Source organism: Rhinatrema bivittatum, chromosome 8, assembly GCF_901001135.1.
Source record: "Rhinatrema bivittatum chromosome 8, aRhiBiv1.1, whole genome shotgun sequence".
NCBI lineage: Eukaryota > Metazoa > Chordata > Amphibia > Gymnophiona > Rhinatrematidae > Rhinatrema > Rhinatrema bivittatum.
Window position 1 is genome coordinate 238,691,345 of NC_042622.1, and position 7,804 is coordinate 238,699,148.

The 7,804-nt window shown below is 46.5% G+C and overlaps 1 non-coding gene across 1 annotated transcript; it reads left to right on the forward strand.

Moving 5' to 3' along the window:
* Positions 1 to 5,025: 5,025 nt before the first annotated feature.
* On the forward strand, positions 5,026 to 5,098 carry TRNAK-CUU. The gene has a single exon. It is a non-coding gene; the product is annotated as a tRNA-Lys (tRNA).
* Positions 5,099 to 7,804: the final 2,706 nt, after the last annotated feature.

The following is a 7,804-nucleotide window of genomic DNA, read 5'->3' on the forward strand; positions in this document are numbered from 1 at the left end:
TCCGCGTACTTGATAACGGGTAAGCCGCCTCCGGTGGGTCTTCGGGCTCATGCGACTCGTTCCCGGGCCGCATCCTGGGAGGAAGCTCAGGTATCGCCTCAAGAGATTGGCAGGGCGGCTACCTGGAAGTCGATGCATACCTTTATCCGGCATTACCGGTTGGATGCCCGGGCTCCCGATTCCGGGGGATTTGGAGAGGGGCTACTCCGAGCGGGCCTCCCTGCTTCCCACCCTCGGTAAGTTTTGCTCTGGTACATCCCAGGTGTCCTGGACTGATCCTGGTACGTACAGGGAAAGGAAAATTAGTTTCTTACCTGATAATTTTCGTTCCTGTAGTACCAAGGATCAGTCCAGGATCCCGCCCGCAGGGCTTCGCTACAGTAACGGAGAGCCCGCTCATCATTATTCTTAGTCCTGCTGATCGCTTGTTTGGCTCCCGGTTGGGGAGGCCGGTTAGGAGTTTGGTGCTAAGTTTTGGGTTGGAAGTGAATTCTCTAGCCAGTTTTGTTGCATTGCTACTTTGACATTACGTATGACTGAGGGGCTGTGACTGGCACAGGGGCATATATGGCTCCGCCCACAAGTTTTGCTCTGTCTCCACCTACTGGTGCGGAGTCACAACCCAGGTGTCCTGGACTGATCCTTGGTACTACAGGAACGAAAATTATCAGGTAAGAAACTAATTTTCCTTTAATTTTGTTATATCTTTACCTGACTTATTGAATTTAGTCAAATTGTTCAAATGAGAAGGAAGAACTTTCTTTAAATCTCCGAAAGATTGTACTTCTTCTCAGGTGAACTTTCTGATCATGCTTTGTCAAGCATTTCACTCAATAATAACAAGCATGACTATTATAATGAGAGGACTCCATGAAAATATGTCAGAAATAACATATAAAAAGTGTGATTGCTCTTAGTGGCAGGAATAAAATCTAATATTAGTTTCAACCATGAGTGCTTAGATTAAAATTATATTTCGTTCTTATAAAAATTAATCCATGTTGAAATGTCCAAAACGTTCACCCAAAAGGAAGCACTTTCTAGAATTTATCAAAGAATTGTACTTCTTCTTGTGTAAATGTCCTGTCAATATTTTCCCAATCAATTCACTGTAGCAGAACAAACCTGCAGTACAAATATCTATGGCCTTTATTAATGTCTAGTTGCTGATGAAATTGTGCTCATTAAAATACAGTAAATAAATATAATATCAGTTGAAACCTCATGAGCATAAATGCCAATGCCTCTTGCTGCTCAGAAAAAAAGATTTGGACAGGGAAGCCAAATAAAGTGTCTTCACTGAAAGAATAATTTTACAAAAGCGAAATGTGCCTTTTTTACACATTAGAGAGGAGGTGAAAACCAAACTCACAGAAATCTGAAAAAAATCATGTTTAGATTTAAGATGAGCTAAATCAGAGATTCCTATTTCATCAGTGTCTTACCCCACCGGTGCAATTATTGAGCTCTTTGAATGCCTACAGCTGTATGCAGGGCAGGAGGAACCACTAGGCGAGCTAGGCCTGTGCCTAGAGTGCCGAGACTTAGGGGGCGCTGCAGCAGGCAGCAGAATTTTAAAAGGGCAAAAGTGCCCTTTCAAAATTCTGCCAGCCCCCGACTCACCCTGTCTTCCCCCCAGTGCCACCCTCCCGACGCCCCCCCTGGTGGTCCAGCGGAGAGCCCGGGAGCGATCCACCGCTCCCGGGGCCTCGGCTGCCACTAAGCAAAATGGTGCCGGTGACCTTTAGCCCCTACCATGTGACAGGGGACAACCAATGGCACCGGTAGCCCCTGTCACAAGGTAGGGGCTGAAGGCTACCGGCGCCATTTTGCTTAGTGGCAGCCGAGGCCCCAGGAGCGGCAGATCGCTCCCGGGCCCTCCGCTGGACCACCATGGGGGAGTCGGGAGGGTGGCAATGGGGGGGAGGCAGGGCGAGTCGGAGGCTGGCTGCCTGCCACGGCACCCCCTAAGTCTTAGCACCTGGTCTCTGGCTGCGCCGATCTTCCTTTCTTCGGCTATGTGATCAGCTAGACCGGCTGCGCTGATCTTCTTTCTGTGTGTGCGTATGTAAGAAAGGAATGGCACTTCTGTGTGTGTGTATGTGTTATGTATGTAAGAAAGGTTTAAAAACATGAAATGTGATAATACATATACTTCAACTTTTGTGCTGGTAGCGCAACTTTTGAAAATTTGGATGAAAGATGAAATTACTGAATTTTAAGCATCCCTCTTCTGGAAAATAAAATTTAACAAAGTGGGTAGAGACAAATACTAAAGCAAAAAAAAAAAAAATTAAAGTATTTAAAATGTTCATCTGAGCAAAATCACAAATTTAAGATACTGATGCCAGGTGGGATTTGTTTGGGGTTTTTTGAAGCATAATTTATGCATGAAGACTAGAATAGTTCCAATCTGAAACAGTTTTGCTTTTTTTTTTTTTAAGCCTTTAGAAAATGTATATTTTTAAATGACTAAGACTGGAATCTTCCCATTTAAAAGGGAAGCTGACTAAGGATGTCTTTCTGTTCCATATCTCCTACATGAATAATCACATTTATTTATTTATTTATTTAAAAATATTTCTATACCGTCTTTACAAACAGTGTTTAATCAAAACGGTTTACAAATATCAAATAAAATAAAGATAAAACTAATAAAACTAAAAGTAAGGGTTACTTAAAGATAACTTAGTTATAGAAGATATAAAAATTACAAAAATTGTTAATTAATATAAAATAAAATTAAAATAAAATAGGTAATTTAAACAAATCAGTAAACAAGTGAAAGAATCGGGATCAGGTGCCAAAACTGGGAATATGATGCATTATTTGGTGGGTGGTATATGAAATGCAATTTGAAATAAATGTGTTTTTAAAGATTTTTTGAATTGTTTGGAGTTGGATATGGATCTGATGGAGTCTGGTAATGAATTCCATAAAATGGGACCTATGACTGAAAAAGCTCTTTTTCTGGTAATATCTAAACGGGCTTGTCGAGGTGATGGGATATCAAGAAGATTTTTGTCCATTGACCTTAGGTGTCTGGTAGGTTTGTAAATGCGGAGGATGGTGCATAAAGTAACTGAGTTAGGGGTATGAATGAGAGAGTGTATAATGGATAGAATTTTAAACTGTATTCTGTATTTGACTGGTAACCAATGTAAAGATTGAAGTATTGGGGTGATATGATTTTTTTTTGAAGAATTTGCCATGACTGATAGTTTGAAGAAAGACACTTGCTTTATTGCCTGAAAGCGTAAAACAAGAGAAGCTGTACGGTAGGGTAGCTGTCCCTTGGGAGGACAGAACCTGAAGGAAGGGTGTCATTTTGCCTTCTGATAGGAATGTGGTTTTCTTATTTAATGGTTAGGAGCATCACTTTCACTTTTAGTAAAAGTGAAAAATGCTGCAAGTCTGAAAGCAAGGTGCTTCTGTGAGAGTGTAATGTGTATGTGAGATAGGGAGGGTGCTTCTGTATGTGTGTGGTGTATATGTGAGTCAGGGAGGGTGCTTGTGTGTGTCAATGTGTGTGTGCGAGAGAGATGCAGCATGTTTTTGGCTGGCTTGTGGCTGTGAGGGAGGGCATGTGTGTGATTGAGCATGTTTGTAAGTGAGATAGAACATGTGTGTGATTGAGAGCTTGTGTGTAAGTGAAATAGAGAGAGCATGTGTGTGATTGAAAGCCTGTGTGTAAGTAAGAGAGAGTGAGAGTATTGTGTGATTGAGAGAGACTAGCCAGAGAGGTGACATGTGTATGTGTGAAAGAGACTAATCAGGGAGATGACTGGTATGTGTGTGCTTGTGTGTGTGTGTGTGTGTGTGAGAGAGAGAGAGAGAGAGAGACTGGTTGGGGAGATGATTGGTGTGTGAGAGACAGAAACTGGTCCTGAGGGTGTGTGAGAGAGAGAAGAGACTGGTTGTGGTCCCTAAGGAAGAGGACTGTGAGGACAGCTTCAGCAGCTACTGCTGCTTCTGGTGTGACCTGCAAGGGAAAGGAGTAGGAGAACTGCTGGAGAGGGTAAGTAAAGGTGGCTTTTTAAGTTCATTTTTCTTGATTGACTACCATTTTAATTATTGGGTAGTATGTGATGTGTCTCCTGTATGAAATATTTTATTGGTGTTTGGTAAAGCTTTCAAAATTTGCATGAGTCTTTAATTATTGGATATTCTATTCATCAGCTGTTTTGAAATTAATTTACTTGTATGATTTTATAATTATGATTAATGATTTATATATCTTGATTTTATTGATTTGTTTCACGAGGAGTGGTGAAATTTTTGTTTTTCCATTGTTACTCTGTATAGAGTCTGGCGTGATGCGCTTTACAGTTCAGTTTTTGTCTGCACATTTCTATTCATACTTTATGTGGCTTTATTCTGTATTTAGTGAGGGTTTGTGTTCTGCATGCAAAGACTGAGATGAAGCATTCTTTTAGCATGTGGTTTCTCTGTAGGGATCTGTAGTAGCTTGGCCTGTTCTGTTTTCCTGATTGGAGGTGTTTTAGTGAGGGTTTGTGTTCTGCATGCAAAGACTGAGATGAAGCATTCTTTTAGCATGTGGTTTCTCTGTAGGGATCTGTAGTAGCTTGGCCTGTTCTGTTTTCCCAATAGGAGGTGTATTCATATTTTAGATTCTGGTGTAATATTTGTGGTATTCTTTTTCATAGGTGGGGTTGTTATTCTTTGAGTGTTGGCAAATAGTACTGTGTTGATACGGGAGGACCATGCCGAAATATATCACAATAGGTACGATGCCATATGAATTCCAAGATGCAAAGTTTTCTTGTTGGCATCACAACAGTGCATGAAATTATCACAACTTGTATATTAATTTTACCTCAGAATGTCATTTTTCATGTAAAATATGTTATAAATGCATAATTTAAAATTGTGTATGGGGAGGGGGCGCCAGACTGTAAGGTTTGCCTAGGGTGCCTAATAACCTTGCACTGGTCCTGGCTGTATGAAATGTGACTTAAGCAGAAATTGTAAGTACCAACATCTCCTAAACTACTTTTTATTTATGCTTGACTAGCTCAGTTGGTAGAGCCTGAGACTCTTAATCTCAGGATTGTGGGTTCAAGCCTCATGTTAGGCAAGCAAGATTTATTTCTTTCTGCTTGAGTAATTCATTAGGAAGCCTAAAAAAATGTTAGTGAAGAACTGGGTAACTTAGTTTCTGAACTCCTAAGCACAATGTGGCAGTGGAAAGGCTGCGTGTGTCCCTCCCCTCCCACCCTTACCCATTAATTGCATGCTCATGCAACTCTTTTTCCCTGTACGTACCAGGATCAGTCCACACTCCTGGGTTTTGCCCCCCCTCTAGCAGATGGAGACAGAAGTTTACAAAACCAAACTCCGCCTATATCTAGGCTGGTGCCACCTACAGTCTGGCAGTATTCTTCTGTCTCCTAGCAGGTGGAGAGGGTGCAAACCTACAGTCTGAAGTTGCGGCCTAAGTTTTAGGTGGTAGAAAAAAAAATAAATAAAAAATAAAATAAAATAAAAGAAGGATAGGTAGCAGGTAGGTGTTGTTGTCGGAGGGGACGGACCGCAGAGGCTTGCCTGCTGTTCCCAGTCTCCGCCTCCCAGGGGAGGGTAAGGTCCTGAGGGGACTGTTCCCCCTGGTTGAGGCTGCCGAAGAGTGGGGGAGCCCCATATACCGGCTTTTCGAGTCTGGGGGTGAAACCGGTGATACCGACTCACTCCCCCCAGCTGGCTCCGGATCCGAGGTAAAGTTTAAAGTGCCTGTTTTTGCCTTTGTTGTGGTGTGCTGTTTCCTGCCGGGGCCCTGATCGCGGTTTTCTCTCTCTCTCTCTCTCCTCCCGCGGCGGTCGGTGCTGGTTTGTGCGGCGGGCAGGGGAGGGCTTGGTGAGGTTTGTTTTTTTTTTGTTCGCGGGCTACTCCTCGATCCGCGGCAGACCATGCCCCCGCAAGCGGCTTGCCGGGCCTGCGGGTCCGCGGCGGCGCGGCTGTCTAGGGACAGCCTCTGTTCCGGTTGTGTGGGCGGAGGAGAGGGAGGATCGGCGCCGGCATCGGGGACCCGGGGGGGTAGGCAGCCTCGCGCTGGGTCCACCGCGGTTGCCACGTTGTTTTCAGGGGGGTCGTCTTCGGCGCTGCCTGGGACGGCCGCCATTTTGGGGGCATTTTCGGCGGGAACGGCGGCCATTTTCTTGGCTCGGGGAGCCGAGGCAGACACGGGCCTAAGAGACAGCGGGGACGTTGGGTCCCCGCCGCGTTTGTCACCCCAGCAGGGACCTGCTGGGGGGAAAAGGCCAGCGAGGCACAGGGCTCCCAGTGAAGATTCTCCCGGGGAAGGGAGTGAGGACGAGGGGTCTTCGGATTCTTCGTTCAATTCTCGGTTCGTGCTTCTCATGCACAAGGCCTTTAAGGCCCGACGCATGGCCCGGAAGAGGACCCAAGGGACCCCGCCCTCGGAGATGGGTGCTACGGGGGAAAAGTTGCCGAAGCCCGGTCCAGGGGCAGGGGGTCCAGCCCCTTCTGGGCCGGGGGACAGCAAGACTCCTCTACGGAGTCGGAGGAGCCAACAGAGGATCTGGATTTTCCGTCCCAGCCCCGGAGGGGGGTTGAGGGGGACGGTGAGCCTGGGGCCAAGGGTTCCGGAGTGCCCCATGGAGCTGAGGGGGATGATCCAAAGGTGGTCAGGTTGTTTCGGAAAGACGAGCTTGGGCCCCTCATTCCAGAAATTCTGGGAGAGCTGGGGATCCCGCTTCCGCAGGTTGAGTCTTGTTTCGGACAGACGGATCTGGTCGTTTTGGGGCTCCGGGGTCCTCCTTCAGCTTTTCCCTTGCATTTCTCGGCCTCGGATTTGCTGTTTAAGGAGTGGGATACTCCAGAACTGGGGCTCAAAGTGGCAAAGGCCATGGATAAGTTATATCCACTGCCAGAGGACGTTCTAGAGCTATTGCGCTTACCGAGAATAGATTCAGCGGTGGCAGCGGTAACGAAGAAGACCACTATTCCGGTGACCGGAGGTACCGCGCTTAAAGATTTACAGGATAGGAAGTTGGAAGTTCGGCTTAAGCGAATTTTTGAGGTCTCGGCATTGGGAATTCGTGCGGCAATTTGCAGTAATTTTTCTCTGCGGGCAGGTCTCCGCTGGGCGCAGCAGCTCTTAGCCAACGAGTCCCTGTCCTCTGATGAGGTGAGGCAAGCAAGTCGCTTAGAAGCTGTCATTGCTTATAGTGCGGATGCTTTTTATGATCTTTTGCGCACATCCGCCAGAACTATGGTATCAGCGGTGGCGGCGCGGCGGCTGCTGTGGCTCCGTCATTGGTCGGCGGATGGGACATCCAAGGCACGATTGGGTTCCCTACCGTTTAAGGGGAAGTTGCTGTTTGGCAAGGAATTGGAGGATCTGATTGAATCTTTAGGCGAGAATAAGGTGCATCGGCTGCCGGAGGATAGGCCAAGATACCAGGGGGCTCCAGCCTCTCAGCCTCAGTTTTGCGGCGGTCGCAGTCCTCGGACATCTCGGGGATCTAACTCTTCGTTTCGTCACAGTGCTACCCGGCAGCAATCTTATTCTCAGTCCTTTCGTGGGCGCCGTTTCGGCCATCCGGGAACCGGTTCGAGCGTGCAAGGCGGTAAGCCTGCACAATGATGTGAGGCCGGTCCATTCCGTCGTTCCCAAGATTGGCGGCAGGTTGAGCCAGTTTTACGAGGAATGGGCCAGAATCACGTCGGACCAGTGGGTACTAGAAGTAATAAGACACGGCTACACGTTAGATTTTTCACACCGACCGTCCCGTGTTTTCTAGTGTCGCCTTGCGGATTTTCAGAA